The 24999-nt window shown below is 43.6% G+C and overlaps 1 long non-coding RNA gene across 1 annotated transcript; it reads right to left on the bottom strand.

Moving 5' to 3' along the window:
- Positions 1-5531: 5531 nt before the first annotated feature.
- On the bottom strand, positions 5532-6448 carry LOC311326403. The gene is made up of 3 exons (XR_014631058.1): positions 6365-6448; positions 6163-6243; positions 5532-5813 (listed from the first exon to the last, which is right to left on the bottom strand). It is a non-coding gene; the product is annotated as an uncharacterized lncRNA (long non-coding RNA).
- Between the last annotated feature and the right edge of the window lie 18551 nt (positions 6449-24999).

The raw sequence follows: 24999 nt of genomic DNA, 5'->3' as shown, positions 1-24999 counted from the left end.
GCCAGCCCCCAGTTCTGGCAGTAACCGTGTATAGGCCTCCTAAACAATGCCCTGCCTTCTCTACCGAATTTTCAGAACTCCTGTCCATTGTTACGGTTTCACCACCACACACGCCCCCCTCCTCCGCCTCTCCACAACCCTCCACCTCTGTGCCTACCTCACACTCCCCCTGCAGCTCGGCACGGACACTGAGGGCGCTCCAACAACAGCTGAAATGAGTTGAGCTGATGGGCGAATGAGCTTATGGCCGGATCACTGCACACCTGCTGCCACCTTCTCATGAACCCCCTCTACCTACAAGAAGCCGGTTTCTCCAGCCATTCATCGCCAGATCTTCCCTAAGAAACGCCTGGCAAGTATCGTAGTTGTTAAACAAAGTATTTCTGCTTATATATATGTGTGTTTGTGTGCTCTCTGGACCACCGCACCCCAAGGCTTACTCGTCTCTCCGTGTTCCCTACAGAACGACCAGGTGTGCTGTGATCCGGCTTGCCTGCCCATAACTCTGCCCGCCACCCACTGCAGCTGCTCCAACCGGCCTCAACCTCCAGCCTGCCAGGCTCCCAACCTGAGCCATCCGGGCACTACCTTCCCTCCCAGCTCCAGCAATAAACGCCCTGCTGGGCAAAGAGCTTCCTGCCTCCTGTGTCGTGCACTTGAGCCCCGTAGCTAACTAGCCTTAACAGTCCATCATCCATACAAATTATCACACCCTTGATCTAGTGATTACTAAGGGCCTGACTATCACTGTCTCCTCTGTTAGTGACCTCACTCTCTCTGACCATTTCTGTATCTTCTTCACTGCATTGGTTCCTAAAGTCAAAAGTAGTACTAGCGCTTTATCAAGAAACGTTATCTTACCTCCGCAGTATCCGATAGTTTTAGAGAAATAATGATCACAAACAATTTATCTATTGATCTAGTGATTACTAAGGGCCTGACTATCACTGTCTCCTCTATTAGTGACCTGGCTCTCTCTGCACTGCAAAAAATGGTTTTCAAGAAAGTAAAAAAAGCCTTGTTTCTGGGAAATTTGTCTTATTTTTCGTCTAAAAAGAAAAATAATCTTGTCAAGCATGTTTTGGGTTAGAAAAATAATCGTATTTCAAGAAAATATCATCTTTTCTTAACAAGGTTTTTCTTAACAAGATATTCTAATATTGGGCTAGATTTAACCAGTAACAAGTAACTACAATGACTTGCATAATATCCCAGAAGAGGAAGAAGATAGTTTTTCCTTATTTTAAGAGTATGACCACTTGCACAAATTCTCAATTTAAGAATCAACTAGAAAAAAGCACCCTTCAGGCGTGTCAGTCTTTGCCCCCAACTCACCCTTGACCTATATTCCCCCTTACTCCAGCCCTCCCAATTGCCATGGCTTTTTTGCTTTATATGTGCCGTTTGGCTTGCTAGCAGCTGATGAAATAGTCAAATAAAATAAAATCAACCAAAGTTTGTTCATCTTTTTATTCATAAAAAATGTGAGTCCTTCATTCTTGAAGCTTAACCCATTCAAATACATTTTTATGTCAACAAGACTTCATTGAACCCATTGCTAGAGCCAAAGGGGGGCTAAACTTTGCAGTGTACAATTATTTTCCACAGTTTAAAAGTAAAATAAATAGTGACAAAATAAGTAAAATAAATTACTTTGGGAATCAAACAGGAAAAAAATCAACAATGGTGAACTCACTCAATTGTCACAATATTACAGTCATGTCACAACATAGATCTTCCCAAGATACAATTTACAGTGACAACAACAGTACAGAACCAAGCAGTAAAGTCCTAAAAACAATCTCTGGAAATAATGTATACTGCCATAAAAACCAAAAAGCTATCAGAAAAAGTCCCATCAAATTACTCACATAACGTATGACATCATAGATGGAGAACTCATGAAATCACACTGAAATCACAATAACCAAATAAAAGTTTTACTACAGGACGGTTGGTGCGCACGCACGCACGCACGCACGCACGCACGCACGCACGCACGCACGCTCACACATACCAATGCACACACACGTCTGTATGGCTGCTGGTGACTGAACAGGTGCGACTCTCCTACTTCGAGCAGAAGCGGCTGGGCAATGACCACAGCGTGGTCTTATCCAAGGAGCTCTTCTGCCGACTGATAAGAAACTATGACTAATATGACTTCAATCAGGTGACTTCAATCATAACCCCAGAGCAACGCCGGTCAGCTGCAACCAGCACCCCAGAGCAACGCCGGTCAGCTGCAACCAGCACCCCAGAGCAACGCCGGACATTTGCAGTCAGCAGCCTAGATAAATACTGGTTATCTGCAGTCAGCACCCCAGAGCAACGCCGGTCAGCTGAAGACAGCAGTCCAGAGCAACGCCGGTCAGCTGAAGACAGCAGTCCAGAGCTTGCACAAGCTCTGGAGATCAAAAATTGCACAAGCACAGGACGGTCGTGCCTCTAAAAAATGGTTTTGTACTACAGGACCGTCGAGCCTCTCAAAACTTGCACCTCCGTCTGAAATGACAAACGGGTCAAGCTTCTAAAAATTGTACTACAGGACGGTCGGTCAAGCCTCAAAAATATTGCACAAGCACAGGACGGTCGTGCCTCTAAAAAATTGTTTTGTACTACAGGACCGTTGAGCCTCTGAAAAATTGTACTACAGGACCGTCAAGCCTCTCAGAAATTGTACTACAGGACCGTCGAGCCTCTCAAAACTTGCAACTCCATCTGAAATGACAAACGGGTCAAGCTTCTCAAAATTATACTACAGGACGGTCAGTCAAGCCTCAAAAATATTGCAGAAGCACAGGACGGTCGTGCCTCTAAAAAATTGTACTACAGGACGGTCAAGCTTCAAAAGAACCGTCGAGCTTCAAAAATTATTCTACAGGAGCCTCTCAAATTATTCTACAGGACGGTCGAGCCTAGAAAAAAGCATAGAGAAATTGCACAAACACAAGACGGTCGTGCCTCTAAAAAAATGTTTTGTACTACCGTCGAGCCTCTGAAAAATTGTACTACAGGACCGTCAAGCCTCTCAAAAATTGTACTACAGGACCGTCGAGCCTCTCAAAATTTGCAACTCTGTCTGAAATGACAAACGGGTCATGCTTCTAAAAATTGTACTACAGGACGGTCAGTCAAGCCTCAAAAAAAATTGCACAAGCACAGGACGGTCATGCCTCTAAAAAATTGTTTTGTACTACAGGACCGTCGAGCCTCTGAAAAATTGTACTACAAGACCGTCAAGCCGCTCAAAATTTGTACTACAGGACCGTCAAGCCTCTCAAAACTTGCAACTCCGTCTGAAATGACAAACTGGTCAAGCTTCTAAAAATTATACTACAGGACGGTCAGTCAAGCCTCAAAAATATTGCAGAAGCACAGGACGGTCATGCCTCTAAAAAATTGTACTACAGGACGGTCAAGCTTCAAAAGAACCGTCGAGCTTCAAAAATTATTCTACAGGAGCCTCTCAAATTATTCTACAGGACGGTCGAGCCTAGAAAAAAGCATAGAGAAATTGCACAAACACAAGACGGTCGTGCCTCTAAAAAATTGTTTTGTACTACCGTACTACAGGACCGTCAAGCCTCTCAAATTGCAACTCCGTCTGAAATGACAAACAGGACGCGTGTTTGAAATACACTACATGAAATATTGTACCTTTTACAATACATCAGATGAGGCATTGTGTAGCCCAATCACATCTCCGAGGTAATATTTCATAGGGACATATTCAACATGCTTGTGAGTAAAACTGTAATATGGAGTGTAATCAACAAGGTTATCGGCAGATATCAGTTCAGTTGCTTGTGCCATGCTTGGAATCTCTATTTTAAATGCCATGTAATCTCTATCATAACAAATAGTATTGTGCTGCTGTAACTCAAAGCAATATGATGACGAATTTATCACATAAATATTTCTCACCAGTCCAAATTCAGGTAAATTATTAGAGTTAACAGTACCCACAAGTAATGACTTATCCCGTATATATTTGTTGCCATTTAGATTAATCCATTTAGTAGTTACTGCATTGTTTACTTCGTCATGTCCAAGGAAGGCCCTCATTTTTTCTTTTAAGTATGTCCTGTTGCATATTTCTGATGTTGGTCCCAATGTACACTCACTGTCAAAAAGGGGGTGTTCTGAACTATTTACATTCTGACAACATTCATACATCTGACTATGCCTTATTAAAGACTTGCAAACATTTTTAAAATTAATCTTTAAGGCCCATTGTTTGAAAAAGCAATGTTTTGATTCGAATCTCATGCGCATATGACGGACCATTGGTCCCAGCAGTTTAATTTGGGAGGCAGCATGAATCAAATAGTGTTGTTTGGGGGTGATGTTGTTCCCTGGGAAAAGGTTCTTCACATGCTTTAAATGCTGTTCAATGAGTGCTTTCAATTTGTTAATAGTCTGTAAACCAATAACAGGAGCAAACAAAATTTGAACAATCTCTATGAGTTCAAGAATGATTGTATAGTACTCGCTACCTTTAACTTTATCAATCAGAAATGGCAGTATTTTTAGTAGAACAATCATTTGACCTGAGGACTGCTTCAACTTATTATCACTGGGAGCTAGTGTGCTGTAGGCTATAGGGCTTGGTTTATCTCTAACGTCAAGTGGAGAGTAGGGGAATCCAACTAATGCAGTATTGACAGCATCCAAGTCTAGTTGTCCTAAAATAACTAAATGTTTTATGACACACTTTACTTCCAATGGAGCAATGCCCTCAAGAATTATATGCATCATATCTTGGGGTGTTTGTTGGATCAAGTTAAAGGCCGGGAATTCTACCAGTTTGCTCCTTCTGTTGATGCCAAAGGTAGTTTTTAAGCTGTTTCTGAGATACTCTGTCTTGGCCTTCTCAATGTCACTACACTGGCGTAGATGTCGCTCTATTGTCCTTTCCTCAAAATTATCCTCAACAAAATGCATCTGCATGTCCTCAAATAAACATTCACACTGCCGGCATTTACTGTAAGCAAATCCAACACCCTCTTTAAAACCACAAAGCTCATGCTGAGCGTGTGCCTCCACATATGGAAACTAATGCTCCAAATATTTCACGTTCACCGTTCCCAATTTGAATTTTAACACCGTCATATAGCATTAAAAGGTCCTCATGCAATCTTCTCAAAATTCCATCAACTCCACATTCAGAAAGCTCGCTCTTCTTTGCAATGGCTAGTAGGCGAATCGCAGCTAGTTTTGATCTATATTTAGGATCAATGTTTCCCAATGTATAATAAAACTATCAACTTATTCTTGGAAGCATGAGACCCAAGTGGGTTGCAAATTTCAATGTCATCTGAGTAAAGGATTATCTGTAAAGCAGAGGGCCTGGCAGAAAATAAAGGGTGTGATTTCATGAGTTCTCCATCTATTATGTCATATAAATACCCAAGTCTGTATGCCTGTGGCGCATCTATCATTGCTAATACTTTGGGATGAGATAATAACTGTTCCAAACTTCTGATCAGAGGTACATAATGAAAACATTTGGGTTTGGTAGAGAGAACTCTTTTTGTCCCTTTTTATACCAAGCAGGCAGTATACCCAACAGTAACCTCCTCTGACTCTACAAAATTGAAATTCTCCTTAATCACACAGTCCCGCCTGTACGTTGTCGAAACAGAAGCAAATGGATCCTCAATCCGGTCAAACACAGCCATAGCCTCCTTTTCAAGGTCAAGGTCACTTCCTCTATGTTGCTGGAATACTGTCTGTACCTGACTCCTCAGATTAGTCACCAACAGAGCTTGGTACTGCTGCATTGCCGCCACGACATCATTCACACCACTCTGAAAAAAGGTCAGAAAGGACAAATTACAGTCAGAAACTATATACTGGGCTCTTTAATAAATTAGCCCCTTTAGTACCCATCCCTAGATGGCACTGACACGGCAGGCCAATCAGGGCCGTCGCTGGCAGAACAAAGGAGAAGCAGCGTGCGGTAATGTTAATGTTAGTAGAGTAAATACTGTACAGTCGTAACTGCCGTTGCAGAAATTAGAATGCAGAAGCCCAAGACCAAATAAATAAGAACAAGAGTATGCAAGCAGAGTTTCTCCGCGCAAAATACATTTTCGCCATTTCGCAATACCAACATCGCGCTGTCGCGGCTGGTAACAATCTTGCATGAAGACAAACCTGTGAAAGATGGTGTTTTTCTCTAGCAGTCAGCACAATCACAGTAGCCTGTCTAGTCAGAAGATCATGGCAGGAGTCATACTTAAAACAAAAAAAAATCATTATCAGGAGTGTTGTGCAGTTAATCAAGTAATATGTTATAGCTCATTTAACACACTATTCAGTATTGCATGTTATTGTGTGCTGAAGAAACTAGGCTTACCTCTGTGCACGATGCAGAGGAGCCATCTGCAGGCTCGCTTGGAAAATCCAGGATAGTACCCCCAACAGTCCGGGATGGAGCAAGGTGCTGTAGAGAGGGAAGGGTGTCATCCTCGAAGCCAGAGTGCACAGTAGGGTCAAAAGCACCATGGCTGGAGTCATCCTTTACAAAAAGAAACATTGATATCAGAAGGGTGTGTGCACTTAAGTAACATTTTATAACAAATTGAACACACTATTCAGTTTGAGTATTGCATATTATTGTGTGCTGAAGAAACTAGGCTTACCTTAGATGTTCACAATGTAGAGGGGCCACCTGCAGGCTCACTTGGAAAATCCATGATAGTACCAACAGTCCGGGATGGAGCGTGGTGCTGTAGAGAGGGAACGGTGTCATCGAAGCCTGAGTACAATGACACAGTAGTGTCAAAAGCACCAACATGCTCTGCTTCAGTTGATTGCACTCTGCTCTCCACCGTTGCATCCTCCGTTGGTTGGTCCCTGTCAGTGGTGGAATTAGATGAGATTCAACTTTGTCATTGTACAGTACAAGTACTGCCCCTCTCAAGATGAAAAAGCCCAAACCCAAGGCTGTGGCTTGGCTAAATGAGACCACCAGAGCAGAGAGAAGAGCATGGAGACAGGCTGAGCAGAGGTGGAAGAAAGATGGCCTGCAGGTCTCTCTCGAAATACTGAGGGACAGACAGAAGAGCTACCACAGGGTGGTTAAAGCAGAGAGAGCCAAGTACTTTGCTAGTCTAATTGCAAATGCTCCAAACTCCAGAATTTTATTCAGAACCATCAATTCTGTTGTTTGCCCTCCTACTACTGCTATCCAGGATGCATCCCCTACAAAGTGTGATGAGTTTCTGTCCTTTTTCTCAGAAAAGGTCGACAACATCAGAAGAAACATCCCACCCTCCACCCGGGACCTAGCTGTTACTCTGAGATGCTCATCCACCTTCTCCGTGTTCAGCTCCATCTCCCTCTCATCCCTCTCCAAGATGGCCGCCGCTTTGAGACCAGCCACGTCCCCTCAGGACCCCATCCCTGCCCCCCTCCTTAAGGAGGTTTTTGAGGCAGTTGGTCCTCACATCCTGTCCATCATCAACTGCTCCCTGGCCACAGGTATCGTTCCATCATGCCTAAAAGAAGCGGTGGTCCAGCCCCTTCTTAAGAAAGCCAGCCTAGATCCCACTATCCCCAGCAACTACAGACCCATCTCAAAATTACCATTTCTGTCAAAGCTGTTAGAAAAGGCTGTCCTCAGTCAGCTGCAGCCTTATCTCCAACACAACAACATACTGGAGAAATTCCAGTCCAGATTTAGGGCCGGCCACAGCACCGAGTCTGCCCTCTTGAAGGTGTTAAACGACCTACTCCTCATCGTTGACTCAGGGAAATGTGCTGCACTGGTTCTCCTGGACCTCAGTGCAGCATTTGATACTATAGATCACACCATCCTCCTCGACCGCCTCCAACAGGGGGTTGGCATCACCAACACAGCCCTGTCCTGGTTCAAGTCCTACCTCAACAACAGGACCTTTTCAGTGAATATAGCCAACCATTCATCCTGCCGTGTCAACCTCACCTGCGGGGTCCCTCATGTCTCAATACTGGGTCCCATCCTTTTCTCAATCTACATGCTGTCCCTCAGCCAAGTCATTCATCGCCATAAGATTTCCTTCCATTGCTACGCAGACGATACTCAAATCTATCTTCCACTCAGGGCAGACGATCCCTCTGGGCTGGACTGTCTGAAGGACTGCTTGCGGGACATAAAGGAGTGGATGTCACAAAACTTCCTGCAGCTCAATGACACCAAGAGTGAAATCCTTCTGATCGGCAACCCCACCTTGATCAGTCAGATCAGAAATAATCTAGGAAGCTTGTCCACCCTTGAAAAATCCCACGTCAGAAACCTTGGGGTCATATTTGACACAGACCTCAAGTTTGACAAGCAAGTGAGATCTGTGGTGCAATCCTGTTTTTTCCAACTGCGCACAGTATCCAAAATCAAGTCCTTCCTCTCCTCCAGCGACCTACGGAGGGTCGTACTAATGCTCATCTTCTCCAGACTGGACTATTGTAATGCCCTCTATGCCGGGGTCACCGACAAGACCATCTACAGCATGCAGCTAGTCCAAAATGCCGCTGCCAGGCTGGTGACAGGCACTAAGATGAGGGAACACATTTCTCCTGTCCTCTCCTCCCTTCACTGGCTCCCTGTGAAGCGCAGAGTGAAATTCAAGATACTTACATATGTCTTCAAAGCCCTCAATGGTCTCGCCCTTACATCAAAGATCTCATTGACCAACCTACCAACTTCAGGCCTGGTCGCCAGCTCAGATCTGACAACCAGATGACCCTGAAGGTCCCACGGTCAAAACTTGTCACAAAGGGAGACCGTGCATTCTCTGTGATGGCACCTGGGCTATGGAACAAGCTTCCTCTGAACATCAAGTCCGCCACCACCCTGGACTCTTTTAGAGCACAGCTTAAAACTCACCTCTTTGTTACAGATGATCTATAATTTATGTCCTTGTCTTGTGTCTTAAATGTAGTTTCATTTTGTGTCTCTGCAGTCCATTGTTTTTGTTTGTCTCTTTTTTGTACCCGGGCTGCGCCCCGGGCTGATGTAACAGTTGGTTGGGGGGCGCATTATAAATAAAAATAACATAACATAACAAGTACAGTACAACAAAAGGAAGTTTGGCATCTAACCAGAGTGCAAACATAACAGTAAAGTGCAATGAGAACTCCCTCGAGACCAGGGGCGGATGAAGTAAACATATAGCCAGCTAGCTACCTAGCTTGCCAACTAACGTCGTTTTTCAAGCCAGCCAGCCAGCCAGCTAGCTAACTGGTGGTTAGCTACCAGTATATTCACCGTCTGCTATACTGTCAGAATCAGCTAATGTTAGCTAGGTAACGTTAACTAGTTAACTTTGCCAGTAGGCTGAATCTGACAGAAGCAGACGGTACAGATATTGGTAAAGTTATAGCTAGCCACCAGTTAGCTAGCTGGCTGGCTGGCTGGCTTGAAAAACGACGTTAGTTGGCAAGCTAGGTAGCTAGCTGGCTATATCTTTCCTTCATCCGCCCGAATCACGTAACGTTAGGTGACCTGCTATTTTCACAATCCGCATTAACATTAATGTTAGCTCCCTCACCTCTGATTCTCGGCCGCATGTGCTGTCCTATATGTCCACCGGTGATTAGCAGATGTAGCATCATGTTCCCTTGTAGCAGGTGTCGTCCTCCGTGGTCTACTCCTCCGTGGTCTACTCCTCCGTGGTCTACTTCTGCGAGTGGCAAGGTGTTCGGAGTGGGTTCTTCTGCGAGTGGCAAGGTGTTCGGAGTGGGTTCTTCTGCGAGTGGCAAGGTGTTCGGAGTGGGTTCTTCTGCGAGTGGCAAGGTGTTCGGAGTGGGTTCTTCGCACGTGGTACCAAAGTGAGTTATAGATTCGATACTCTTTCGTCCATCAATTCCACAAAGAACGCGAAAATCTGGACTATGACTATGAGCAGTTTTATATGACTTAATAAAGCGTTCAGGGTAAGAGACACAAACACGAAGCAAATAACACAACACCAAATCATGTTGCTTTTTTTTCGCAGCTTAACATAACCTTCTGCGGCGCTTCTTCTTCTTCACTGGCGCGCCGTTGGCACCTGCATGGGTGCGTCTATTTGACCTTGCCTTTATTCACAGATGGCAATACCAACTTTAGGTGCAGAGGCTACCGCCGCCTACGGTTTATTTTCGTGTCAGACCATACCAACAATCTGACACATAATATATATTTTTTTATTTTTTTATTTTTTATTTAATTGTATATATTTATTTAGCGTGTAACCGCGGCGACGCCCCCCCCCCCGAATGGTATAATCCAATCTGTTTGATTGGCGGGGACGCCATTTTCATTATTCAGCGCTAAAACGGTTACTGGACCTGCCCAAACGCACACGCTGCAGCAACTGCGATCTGAAGGCTGGTAGTTTGTGGACGTCCGATATGGATCAACTGGACGATGTATCAGTTGGCACGCTCAGGGGTAAGTTATATGTATTTGTATTATCGTTAATAGCTAGTTATGCCATGTTTTTCTCGTCGTCAGCGGGTTCAACTTGAAGTTAGTGGTGGAGGGCTGACGTGATGTTAGCTAGCCAACCAAGCTAACGTCAGCTTGGCTAATTGGTGGTGGGGAGAGGGTTCCTCTTATGGACCAACAGTAATGTAAAAAGGCATTGAAATAATTCACGCTTATCTAGAAATAAGGCTTTAATTCGTAGTAAATTGTCATAACATTAGCTAAACAGATTAGAACCACGAGCCGTGGGGTTTCAGGGAAGCTGAAATGTGCTAGGCCTGCTAGTCGGAAAAGCATTGCATCATGTTCTGCGTTGTGCCAATGTGACATTTTCCCTGTTCCACAGAGCACGTTCACCTTTGAATAAATTCACCTAAAAAAATAACCAATTCAACTTTTATGTGGGAGAACGTGCGTCAGCCATTGAGAATAGAACCACAACTTTTTTCTCTCACTTAAAACCTGGTACTCAGCAGTAAGATATAGCGGGAAACCCAGACACCATTTTCTGAGCGCATGCACTCCGTGATCGACAGACAGCAAACAGAACATTCTGGATTCATGAGCTTAGTTTAATAAAATAATCTCATCACTGTATATTGTATTCGAAAGTCAATTGGCCTGCTCTGTCAATACCTTGGCTTAGACATTGGTAGGCCTGGATTTTATCTAGACTCCCCTGTTATGTCTTTCTAACCAGAAAACATGACAATAGGCTCTGTGCACCAGCTCCACTACTTCCTGAAAGTCACTTGGCCTCTTTATTTCCTGTCCTATATGATTGGATTAAGTGATTAATCAGGTGTGCGGCAGACCCAGCACCTGATTAATCACTTAATCCAATCATATAGGACAGGAAATAAAGATGCCAAGTGACTTTCAGGAAGTAGTGGAGCTGGTGCACAGAGCCTATTGGCTATATGCGGTCTCACGATACTATGTTTATGACTGCTTCTAGAGTTCGGACTGAGGTTGGAAAGAAGGCCTTTATGTTTTCTACACCATTTGCATGGAATAGCCTGTCCTAACTTAAACTCCAGGATCTAGTTACTAAATGAAATTAAAAGCATGGTGAAATCTATAGAAAGACTATTGATACTTAATTAATTGTTAAATAAATAATTAATTGAAATATTTTTTGAAGACTTCAGTCTTAGTTTTACCACAATTTTCAAAGCCCAACTGTTATGTACACAAGCCAAGGCTGAATTAATTCAGTGATAAGCTCAGTGTCTTGGCACTAACTGTAACTTCTGTTCCAGCTGCTAATATTGGGGAAGAATTGCTGCACACTCTCTACCGGGATGAAGTCAACAAACTTTTTCCCGGTCCTGAAAATTTCCTGAGGCGCCGGGCTGTATGGCTGCTGGTGACTCCAAATGAAAAGGTCAGTTCTGTGTCTATTGTACAACACAACCACATCCCTGTTTTACTGTAAGAATTACTATGCCACCTCAGCCAGGGTTTTGAAGTGAATACTCGAGTTGTACATGTTTTAAGACTTATTCAATAATGGACAAAATTATGCATGTTCATTTCATTAAATGCATGTACTACTACCTTATTAAGTGTAAATGTATTTTAGGCGGAGACTGCTCCTGAAATTCAACAATCAACCAGTGGAGCCAGTGGCCTTTCAAAAGAGGATGAGCCCAACATTTGCAAGTTTGTGACCATGTCCAACCCAGATTTCATAGTCTACACAGACAGTGAGCTTGAACAGGTGCGACTCTCCTACTTCGAGCAGAAGCGGCTGGGCAATGACCACAGCGTGGTCTTATCCAAGGAGCTCTTCTGCCGACTGATAAGAAACTCTATGACTAATATGACTTCAATCATAAGAGTCACAGATAACTCCAGATACCCCAGCAAACATGAGGTCAATGCCATGGCGAAGCGATTGGTGGAGTACTACCCAATGATAAAAGTGAACAGTGACTGGGTAAGTAGCTTTTTGTTACAATCACTTGTTTGATGTTGATGGTGAAAACCTGGCTCTCTTCTTGGGTCATCCTTTAACTATTTGACATCTTTTTATTATTTGTACTCGGCCAGGAGAATGTTGCTAAAAGGCTCATGAAGAGACTCTCTAATGTCAAAAGTCCAAGGAAAGCTAAGGTTCCTCCTTCAAAGAAACCACGTCAGGAAGGTAAAATGGATGCAGACTGCGATGGATATTCCAGTTCTTCATCAACCATTATTCTAGAACGGTCATCACCTGCAGTCAGCACCCCAGAGCAATGTCGGTCAGCTGAAGACAGCACTCCAGAGCTACGCCGGTCATTTGCAGTCAGCAGCCTAGATAAATACTGGTTAGCTGCAGCCAGCAGCCCAGAGCAAAGCCGGGATAGCAGGGATGAAACATGTATGTTTGCATTTAATACTCTTTATACATCTATGGGTCTTTGGTACACCAAGTCGCCAACAGTAAGCTGACATGCAACAGCAGGGTCTGTCCAGAGATGTTAGTGTTCCGTTGTTCAATACGCCTTATTTACTTTTTATGTCAACTGCAGTCAGCCCCCCAGAGCAACGCCGGTCAGCTGCAACCAGCACCCCAGAGCAACGCCGGTCAGCTGCAGTCAGCACCCCAGAGCAACGCCGGTCAGCTGCAGTCAGCCCCCCAGAGCAACGCCGGTCAGCTGCAGTCAGCCCCCCAGAGCAACGCCGGTCAGCTGCAGTCAGCCCCCCAGAGCAACGCCGGTCAGCTGCAACCAGCCCCCCAGAGCAACGCCGGTCAGCTGCAGTCAGCCCCCCAGAGCAACGCCGGTCAGCTGCAGTCAGCACCCCAGAGCAACGCCGGGATAGCAGTGCTGACACATGTATGTATTGCATTTAATACTTACGCATATGCATCTATTGTTTAATAGAGAACACTTTTGAATAAAATAAACACAGGCAACCAATAAGCTGTCATGCAACCGCTTAAGTGTTTGTCCAGAGATCTTAGTGTTCCATTGTTCAATATGCCTTCTTTATTTTTTGTCATCTGCAGTCAGCAGCCCAGAGCAACGCCAGGATAGCAGTGATGAAGCATGTATGTTTTCATTTAATACTCTTTATGCATCTATTATTTGGTAGAGAGAACTTTTGAAGAAAACAATCATGCAGCAGTTTTGGTGCCTGTCCAGGGATGGGATTTTTCCAGCTCTTCTGACCTGATTGGCTAGACTTCACTGCTATGTTATGTTACTGCTGTTTTTATTCTTATGTTATATACAAAAAGATATACAAAAAGACGGCATGCACAACATGCCTCTGTTCTGCTCCACCCTCAGTCAGGTTTTGGCTACATATTGGTCACTCTTGAATAGCTTCAGTGTGCCTGTGCATAAATGGGAGACTCTTGACAGGCCATCTCTGTATAGCGCTCCATCCAGACCAGAGCCCGGGGTCCTGATGTCTCGACTTTTACGATACTCCAACGATGCGATGTTGAATATACCTCTCTGATCTAACGAGTCTGACTAGCTGTCGCCACCTCTCAGGTGGGCTTTGACTATGATGGAGAGCTGGAGAGATGTTCTGCTAGATTCTCCCGTCTGCACAGGAACTGAAGCTATTTTGGAGTGGCCAATTAAGTAGCCTACCTCACTGATGGATTAGAAGAAAGGGGCTGTCTACTTGGAAGTGGAGGGTCCTGTGTTGATATCAACAAATCTAAGAAAATAAAAACACAGCAGTGAAGTTAGTGTAGGCATCATAACTACTACAGAGAGCTGTCACTATTAGGGATGCAAACAATTCATCGAAATTCGATTAATTGGTCGTTAAGGATTTGCTCGAACAAGTACAATTTACTCGATCTAGATCAATTTCAAATTATGTTTCAATGAACCGCCACAGGGTGCCGTATAACTATTCTATAGCCTGCGCCTGCAGCAGCTGCGGTCCCGTTAATGTACAGAGAAAACAACCTCGACGAAGAGAGGGGGGGAGTGTATCTGAGATTACCACAGCTCTCACCGCCGGCTAGCGGTGGCTAACGTTGGCACCCCAGCTAGCACTACCTGTCCGGTCTGGCAGCGCACCGAGGGGGAGAGTTCAGTATTGCATCACTGCCAGCTCGCCTCTATACAAGCCGAACATCGTTACCGGAGGACGGGATAGGAGTAGGTCTTGCTTGGTGGTTCCCTGCAATATGAGCGACTGTCAATTCAGCAATGTCACAAGTTTGACTACCTGTGATAGCATAGGCTATTTGTTATGTTCTATTATCTTGTTGAAAAAAAGACATGAAGTGGTTGTTTTTGAGCGTCTTATGAGTGCGTGTAATCTGAATCTGATTCAGTAAGGCCTACTGAAAATTTCTTTTGGATACCTATATTTTCGTTTTGTTAATAAGTTAATTTAGGACAACTTTGGGGGAAAAAAAAAAGTTTATTTGGATTTTAAATAAGTTTTTGATTTTGAAAGTGGAGAGTGGCCATTTTATGTAGCAGCTTAAAGCCTCTGGCTCCGACACATTTTCGACACAAAATGTGTTTAATAGCCTATGTCTAGGCCTCTGTTTCATCATAGCAATGCTGTGATAATTGTAATATGCTGCTGATTAATGATTAATTAATCGATTAATTGATCGTTAGCATTACCAATTACTCGATTCAGGAAAAGGCCTACACTTTGCAACACTAGTCACTATATTGCAATATTAAACAGGTTACAGGGCAGGCATGGAGGAATGAATTCTGTTACTTCCCGGGTTCTCCTTAACAGTTTGGAAAACTAATACCCCCTCCCATCTTTACTTTATATGCTTTTCAGCTGGTTCAGTTGACTCCTTGGACACCATTAAAACCCAGGCAAGACACTACAGGACTCTCCAAGAACCTCTGGAACACCCTGCCGGAGTGCCTAAGAAGGGCCGAAACAACGGAGGTCTTCAAGCAAGATCTCAAGACATACCTTTTCGACCTAGCCTACAATCACTAGCTAGGAACTTGAGACACAGAAAGGCAGCCTCAAACCTACCTGTGAATCCTCTGTATACATTTGTCCAGTAGATGCCCCACTGTCGCCCGCAGACAATAGATACCCCCGTGTCAGCTGTGGATGTTGTAGTACTTAGTTAACACACACACGTACCCACAGACACACACCAGTCCACGTCCAGCTTAGGCCTGGACCTGGGCCCAGTTCCCTTTCCCCTCACCCTACCCCGGGTCCGTATCCTTTTCCCACCCCCAACCCTACCCCTGACCCCTGCCTCTAACTGGACCCAGGCACACCTACACTCACGCTCACACACATACAGACATACACCAGTCTTGGGCTCAGATCCCCTCCCCCTCACCCTAACCCGGGTCCGTATCCTCTTCCTACCCCTGACCCCTGCCTCTACCTGGACCCAGGCACTCTCACACACACACTGACATACACCAGTCCTGGGCTCAGATCCCCTTCCCCTCACCCTAACCCGGGTCCGTATCATCTTCCTACCCCCACCCTACCCCTGACCCCTGCCTCTACCTGGACCCAGGCACTCTCACACACACACTGACATACACCAGTCCTGGGCTCAGATCCCCTCACCCTAACCCGGGTCCGTATCCTTTTCCTACCCCCCACCCTACCCCAACCCCTGCCTCTATCGGGGCCCAGGCACGCACACACACACAGACACACATTAGTGTTTGCCACACCTCTCCCATGATGCTCTTAGCCTTTCTTGCTCTGAAAATGTAGTTTGACGTAATGTATTGCTCTATATATGGCTCCGTGTGCTACTAACCCTGTTCTGCCTCCCCTCTCCCTAGTGCCTCTCTCTCTCCCTCCTATCTTCTAACCAGGTCCAGTGGATGCTGTGAATGAATTTCAAGTCTCAACAAAGTGTTCTGTTTTCCCCCTGGACTGTAATTCTAAACCTTGTAGTTCGTTCTCATTGATCAGTCTGTCAGAACTACAAATCCCTCCCTGTGTGACATCACTTCCCTGCCTTCCCCCTGAAACTGTCACTTCCTCTTTCACTGTATAAACCCCCGACCCCTCCTCCTGACTCTCACTCTTGCCTGGAATCACTTCCGGTGCGAGGGTCCGCTTCTGCAGAATCGTAACATAGAATAAACTATTGTACTTTGTTAAAACCAGCTTGATCGACCACTCAGCGTGTTCTTTGACAATCTAACTAAACAAGGATAAAAATCCTTTCACAATATGGCGACGAGGAAAAAGAGAATTGAGTCTCTTTAGGGACATCTGCCGGTTTTTCAGCGAGCTCAGGAGGAGGAACGTGGGCCCACGTCAACTTTATAGTTGCGGAACGACTCCGGGGCACCGTCGTAGCATGGGGGTGTACTTTCCCGGAGCCTGCTGTTCCGAGGCTCGCTGAGAAACCTGGTACGTTGATCGAATCTCATAGTGGTCCTGCATTTTTGCTCAGCTGTGTTAAAACTTAGACAATAGTGTTTATTCGAGCCGGTGTCGCGCACACGTGTCCTGGGTAGAAAGTCGGTTTTTGAACCGCATGTTCGCTTAAAGACCAATATACCAGGGTTGGTTTTGTAAGTGTGCATTTCTGAGAACGGGTGTGTTAGTACTACACGACGTCTCACTTTCGGAAAGCCTACTCTTTTGATTGTTTTGGGGATCCGCGTTGTGTGGGGTTGCCGCGGCGCGAGAGAGCTTTTATCTTGGGCTCATTATTTTTGTTTATTTCTGTTTACTCCTGTTGTGAAGGAGCACGACAGGAAGGTGGCTGTTTCACTTCGAAAGATTATTTGGAATCCCCGGGGGGGTTAGCTAGGTAGTCGTACCTACGACGTAATCCTTATTGTTTTGTTTGTAGACTTGGATGTCTGGTTGTGCTGCGTTTTGTGTTTCATGTGAAGCTGAGGCTTCTTAAATGTTTGGTCCATTGTATGTTTGGGTCTACGCCAAGGTAGATCTGTTTTTGTTTTGGGATTTGAGGTCCTGTTTAACTGTTAAACACATGGTTATGTTGGGTGTTTTTGGTTTTATGCTGGGTTTTGGTTTGTGTACATTTGTGATTGATTTTCGTGCTAGCTGCATTCTAGCTAGGCTACTGTTCTTGTTCTGCTCAAACTAGCTACAAACTAGCTTTCTCCTCTGTTCTATTGTTTCAATGCTAGCTGTCTCATCCACGTGTTAGTTAGTTCTATCCTCTGTGCCCACGTGGTTAACTTCCTGGTTTGCTGCTTGTGTGAAAAAAAAAAAAAAAAAGAGAGACTTCCTGTTCCTCTTTTCCATTTGAGGGTCGACCATTTTGGCTTCTGATGACTGCCATCTTGGGAAAAAAATATATAACAGGATAAAAAAAAAAAAAAGTATCTCTCAGCACAGCAGTAATTTGGTTGACTAAACGTGTTTAGTTTTTTTTTCTGTAACTTTTTATTACATTGTTTGTTCTCATATTTTCTTTTAAAATGGGAGTTATTTTTAGTGCACTGAAGCATGTGTGTGTGAAGTGAAGGGACAGATAGACCCTCTTCCTGTTCTGACCTCTTATCCAAACAAGAGTTTTGTTGTTTCAGGCCATGTCCCTTGTTAAGCAGATGTAAACTATTTCAACCAACCCCCAATACTGGCCCTCCTTGTTGTGACACCTATCCAAACAGTTTTGTTGGTTCAGGCCACATCCGTTCCTGTCCAAACGTCCCTACCAAATGTTATCTCTATGCCTGATACCTCTCAGATAACACCCTTAAAAAAACAAACAAAAAAAAAACAAGGATGTCTGAAATAAGGCCCCCCCTAGGGTATGACTCTTCTGAGACACCTCCCTCTGGTTCCTCTTCTATTGACCATAGGGTTACTTCATGCCCTCCTGCTGTGTCTCAAATTGGTCTCTCTGTGACCCCATGTCACCATTTTGACCCCCATCCCTTTGTTTCTGCTTATAACTCACAAGCTGACCGTCCAGGGTCTGCTGATTCTTTTGAATATCTGGTTAATGAGTTTGGTAAACTATGCTTGCCAATAATCCATCTGCTAAGTGAACAATGTGGAGCTGAGATAAGAAGGGACTCTGTGAGACGAGCTGCACAGCACAGGGGGGGGGGGGTTAAAGATGCACATTCATTGGTTTTGAGTTTTACAGAGAACTGACGTTCCTGGACTACCGGATAAATGCCAAACCGGTTGGAACCGCAAGTATTTTAATAATTTGAAATGACTGCCACTTAAAGTTGTTAGATGTTGCTAACTTCAAGCTCAATTCACTGTATTGTCATGTTAACTTAATATGCTCAGATACATATTCTTGAAAAAAAAAAAGAAAAAGAAAAGACATCACTCCAATTTATCAAAACTGCGGTCTATGATTTATTTTGTTATGTTTATGTGCCTCCGGCGCATAATTTCTGAGAATTGGTGTTACCCACAAGAGTGGTGAGAAATTGAAATGTCTTTTATTTTGTCTGTCTTTTATTGTATGTAAACTGCCCATGCAGCTCTGTCTGTGAGTCTGACGGCCCACAGAGATAGCTGCATGGTAAAACAAATGTGTCACGTATTATTTCTGAAGTTTGTTTACAGAGTAGACACAGGCACGGGACGAGAGATGGAGGCTGCCCCAAGAATTGGATACAACCGGGGTAACCGACTTCCCATTTAAGATGGGCTGACAACTTGGTTCGTGGGGACGCTGGTCAACCGCCTCACCCCCACGTTGCCCAACTGACTGTGGGTAAGAGATAGATATGATCTAGGCTAAATTTAAGAATAGTAACCAAGTGGTTGTCAGACCCAAGGAACCATCACGTCCTAAAGCGTGCTCATAACTCTCTGTCCTCAAACGCAGAAATGTGGTTATTGAAATTGAGCTCAACTTATAACACCCCTAGTGTTCTTTTGAGAGCGGTTTAGATAAATTATATTTGTTCATGGTTTGAGAACCCCATCTGAAGCTATTCATTTATTGTTTTGGTTTGAGTAATGCATATTTTCCATTTGTTCACCCTGATTTAAGGGAATTTTTGTTTTCACCATTAGAGGGCGCTGTTTTACATAATGTGTTGGCGCTCCCCTTTTTAAATGATTATTTTGAATAACAATTTCTTGTTAGAAACAAGGACTCATGGTTTGATGATACGAATATGTTGTTTTATTTTAGGAAATGGCCATAACATTTCTAAGAACTAAATCTAATTGGTGCGTGAGCAGGTTAATTACCTTGGTCACTTAATAATGATGTTTAAGACTTGACTCTGTTAAAAGAACTGGGGTCCTACTTGAAATCAGTGGCAGCTACCACTGGTGCTGTTTTAAACCTAATAGCACTGCGCACACTGTTTTGTCCATGTCCTGCATGTTGTGTCTATTCATAATTTACATCGCACCTACACACAGCGTGGACCGGTCAGACCTGCACATACAGGAAGCCCTCCGTCCAGAGCTCTACACTGTCAGCTCCAGTCACATGGTCCTGTTCTGTCCATGGAGATGATTGCACTGTACTTTAGATTGTGATTCTTGCACTTTGCCTTCAGCACTAGATTATGCTCTTAGTCACTTGTTTGTTTTAGAAAGAAGATGCACTTGTGAGTTCTGGCAAGTAGTAGTACATTGGCTCTTCCTACGTTAAATGCAATTATTGTTAGTCGCTTTGGATAAAAGCGTCTGCTAAATGACTGTAATGTAATGTAATGTATTGCAGCCCTGGGCTGCGTGTGTGCATTAAAGCTACAAACCTATTGAGACTTGTTTCAGTTGTCTTTGGCATTATTCATGCATTTATTTTGGGATAGAGGGATAGAATAAAGCCATGTGAGTTATTTTTCAAATTAACTAAACGCTAAGCATTCCAAGACCGGGATCCTCTGTCTGAATCCAGCACATGCATGGTTTGCAATAGCCTGAGGTCATTATTGCCTGTGTTGTCATTGCATGCTATACCCTACTGTAGTTTAAATTATATGATAATGACTTTATGTAGGCTAACTAAAAGTGCATTATTCATAACGGAGACCGGAAGACAAAGTTCAATATCCAAGTGAAGCTACTATGCAACACTTGAACATAAAATGTCAACTCTAACCTTGTTTAGAGCAGTTCTGAATGAAATACAGAGGCGCGTGTGAACGCTGTGTTGCCAAGCTGCCCTGGAAACGGCGACAGTCATTCCTTCACTTTTGAATCTCCGGTAAGGTAACGTTGGCTAACAATGACAGTTGGCTAGCAAATATTAATATGTCATATCTAAACCATGTCAATGTTATTGATATGAACATTATTGCTAAAAATACAGTTAATTCTGCTAGTTAAATGTGTTTTTGTTGAACGTAGTTTCAACCCTGGCTAACTAACTAATGCTAACGCAAACGATAGCGCTAGCTAGCAAGCCGTACTGATTTTTTTTATTTTTAATTTAAACAAGGCCAACGTTTGATGTTTATTCACATTGCTACAGGTTTTACAACAATAAATCGCGAAATGTGTAAATAAACCTCCATATTCATAAAGTAAGAGACGTTAGCGAACGCCTAAATTGGACAGGATAGCTAACCTAACTTGATAGTCTCGGCACTGTCAGCTCGCGCTGTCAACTAAAGTGAACGGTTAAGCTATAGCTAGCTAACCCTAACCCTATAGCTAGCTCTAGCCTCCTGAGACCCGAACTGCTGTTTGGTATGCCTGTAATTTCTGCTAGCTATTTGGAATTCGTATGACCTGATAAGTGTAGTGGTCTGCTAGTGCTCGTCTATAGCTGAACTGTAGCTAGCTTGTAAGTGGTTGATAGATTATACGTAACGTTACAGTAAAAAAAATAAAATAGGGACCTGTATTTATCAAGCGTCTCAGAGTAGGAGTGCTGCTCTAGGATCAGGGCCCCACTTCTCCATATGATTTCATTCAAACGGGACAACAGATCCTAGATCAGCACTTCTACTCTGAGATGCTTGATAACGCCTTCCCATAGCAACACAATGAACATAAAGGCTATGACGCCCCCTTGTGGACAGAATGAAACACTTTTTTTTTATGCCTATGTCTTTTGTCTTTCTTCACAGATTTGATTGTGATTCAGGTAAGTTAAAGCATGAAAACCATCCGCTATATTTCTGGATAAATTATGTTGTTTTGACAATTAGCTACCTTTTTCCAATCTAACCCTATATTAATATAATGTGCTTTCTCTCCCCCTGTCATACTACAGAGTCCGGTTGGATCCTTTGGTTGGCCACACTCAACAGTGAGTCACTCAATTTTGTTTAGTTATTGGGCTTCATGCCTGTGGCCCAGATGCCATAAGCCATTTGCTTAAAAAATAGATACAATAATAAAACAGCAACATTGAGCTGTGTTTAAGGGTGAGGGTTAAATCAATTACTTTATTAGGCCTTGAAGGTTACACAGTGCAGGTCAGGTGGTATTTTACTTTAGTTGAACATGTACAAATTCAATAGGCTCACTCTTCACTATCCAAGTGTATCTACAAATCAGCTCATGAGTATTGTTCTTCTCTGCTGCCAGCAACACCATGGTTTCAGGATCTTAATTCACTTTCATTTGGGGAATGTCATCTGAATTACAATGTCATATCTGAATTACAAACCATTTAAACACCTATTTGTTTCTTGTCTCACAGGTTCCACCACTGCTCTCGCTGTTGATCCAAACAGCAACAACCCAAAAGCTTTTTTAAAAGCTCTCTACTGAAAAGCATTCCATCTTACTTATCTCTCTGTCCCCGCTCTATCTTTTTTGAAAGCACTCTACTTAAAAGCATTCTATCTTACTTATCTCTCTGTCCCCGCTCTATCTTTTTTGAAAGCACTCTACTGAAAAGCTGTAAAGCATTCTATCTTACTTATCTCTCTGTCCCCGCTCTATCTATTTTGAAAGCACTCTACTTCTATCTTACTTATCTCTCTGTCCCCGCTCTATCTATTTTGAAAGCACTCTACTTCTATCTTACTTATCTCTCTGTCCCCGCTCTATCTATTTTGAAAGCACTCTACTTCTATCTTACTTATCTCTCTGTCCCCGCTCTATCTATTTTGAAAGCACTCTACTTCTATCTTACTTATCTCTCTGTCCCCGCTCTATCTATTTTGAAAGCACTCTACTGAAAAGCTGTAAAGCATTCTATCTTACTTATCTCTCTGTCCCCGCTCTATCTTTTTTACCAGCATTTGAAAGCATTTGAAGCATTTGAAAGCATTTGAAGCATTTGAAAGCATTTGAAAGATTTTGAGAATACTTTGTGAAGGATTTGAAAGCATTACCAAGCATTTTAAGAACACTTACCAGCCTTCTATTTAAAAGCCTTTCTATATTCAAGTATTTCCATTTCCTCTCTCTACCCTATTCCATTTTGTTCTATATAGAAGCGAAGTGAGTAAAATACAATTAATTTTCATCTGAATAGCCATTAATTTACATCAAGATTGTATAGAGTATATTGAATTAGTTAGTTAATAGCGTTACCTCTTTCTACTTGTTTGTTCAGAATTGTATTTGCATTTGCTTTATAACTAAATACAAAGACAAAACGATACGATCTGTTGCTTTTTTATATATTTCAGAAGTACACTAATTGTATCGGATCTACAAATACAGTGCATAGAATTGATCTGAATAGTCATACATACATCATCGAGGTGAAAGTCATACATACACATCTACATTGTTGATTTTCTGATTTCCTCGTGACCATGCCGCGGAAGGGTAAGAAATCTCACGCTGTAAAAGAGTGCTGGAGGAAGCTGGATCTATCCGACTGTGGAGCATCAGCAGAAAAGGTTGAGTCTCATGGTCCAGTGAGAAGCAGAGAGGTAAATCTGTCAGAGCTGTCTTATGCTGACTGTGTACAACAGGGAGGTCAGTCTGATGTTACATGTGTGCAAGCGTCCCGTAGCCAGGCATCCTTGAGGTATGGAGAGTTCTCTCGGAACAAGCAGTGTACTTGCAACTCCCTCACGTTTCTTGCATTCCTTGAAGAGAATCTAGAACTCACAAGTGCAGACCTTGACCTTGTATTAGATAAGGGTGATGTTATGTATAGACGTGTTAGGAATGAGACAAACAATGTTCACATACATTTGGCTAGTGATGAGCTCCCTGAGAGAGTTGCTGCATGTAGGCAAGAGTACAGTGTGGAGAAATTACTTTCCAAGTATGGCGAATTTAGAGCACCTGTACCTGAAGGCGCGGACGACTACCTGAACCTGGGAGAAAGACTTCAGTGTTTGACATCGGATGTGAACAACGCATTGCTGATAATGGGTGGATCATGCATCGCTGTATTTAGGGACAAGGCAGGAAGGTATGGTTTCTTTGATCCACACTCAAGAAGTCCTGTTGGTTTACCTATACTATCCCACCGCATGCAAAGTGCCGGCACTGCCTTAATGCTTACTTTCACCCATTTGAGTGATATGATTAGGAGGCTTGTCCAATGCCGTAACATGTTAGAAACACCCCCTACATGTCAATATGAGCTGACTCCCATGCTATTTCACAGTGATGACGTGCCAAACATGGATGACAATATTGTTTCACCGATAAGCGAGCAGGAGGTTCAGATGAACTCCGATGTCACACAAACTGAGCATGACATGTCAGGTCCATCAAACTTAACTTCCCTCACACATGATGCTACTCACAATAAACCAACCTCAAACTTGAGTACCCCACACATGCCCTCTGCTCTCACCGACTCATCTGTAAATGAAAATATGACGCAGGTAATCTCCAGTAACATTATGGTGGAACGTCCTATATCAGAAATGCCAAACCTGAGCAAGCAACATATTCCAGATGTGTCAAAATTGACTATTCAGCAACAGAAAAAGTTAAAGAGGAGGGCATTGCGCTTGGAAAAAATAAAAGAAACTGCAAAGGATCACTATGTCAGAAAGGTAGACAAAGTCAGACGAAGTGAAGTTAAAAAAATGAAAAAAAGAGAAGTATGCAAACGATAAAGCTCTCAGAGAACAGAAAAAGTCATACATAACCAGTCGTTACAGTCAAGACGATGACTACAGGGGGAAACAAAAGGCATATATAACCAGTCGTTACAGTCAAGATGTTACGACCCAGCCGGGCAGAGTAGCCAAATGTGCCTGGGACCCCAGAAGCAGAGACGGAGACCCGAACAGGTTTCAAAAGTTTAATGAAACAATATAACTTAACTGGCTTAATGTGTGTGTGTGTGTGTGTGTGTGGTCAAAATGTCAATGGGATGTGTACTTGACTATGTGTGTGTCTTGCAAGTGTCCGTGTAACCTCTGTGTGGTGCAAGTGTAGATGTAGGGCAGCGTGTTGGAAATGTGCTGCGGAACTAAAACTAACGAGGGAGAGTCCGAGAGGGAGAGTCCAGGAGGTAGTCCAGGGTAGAGAGCAGGGGGGGAGGTCCGTCCGAGGGGATCCGGGGTTGGGAAGCACGGGGGGTTCCAGGGGTAGAAACAAGAGGGAGGTTGGGAGGAGCGGAGGACTAGGAGCTTGGAAGGGGAGTCCGGTGGAGGGCGCGGGTGGAGCTGGGAGACACTGGTCTTGCATGGGAGGGAGCCTAGGAGGAATGGAGGAGAAGACAGGGTTAGGACGTTCAAAAAGTCGAGCAAACAATTCTCAAGGGGGCTCTA

Source organism: Borostomias antarcticus (genome assembly GCF_949987555.1).
Source record: "Borostomias antarcticus genome assembly, chromosome: 27".
Lineage (NCBI taxonomy): Eukaryota > Metazoa > Chordata > Actinopteri > Stomiiformes > Stomiidae > Borostomias > Borostomias antarcticus.
This window is presented reverse-complemented; position numbering and strand designations above follow the sequence as displayed.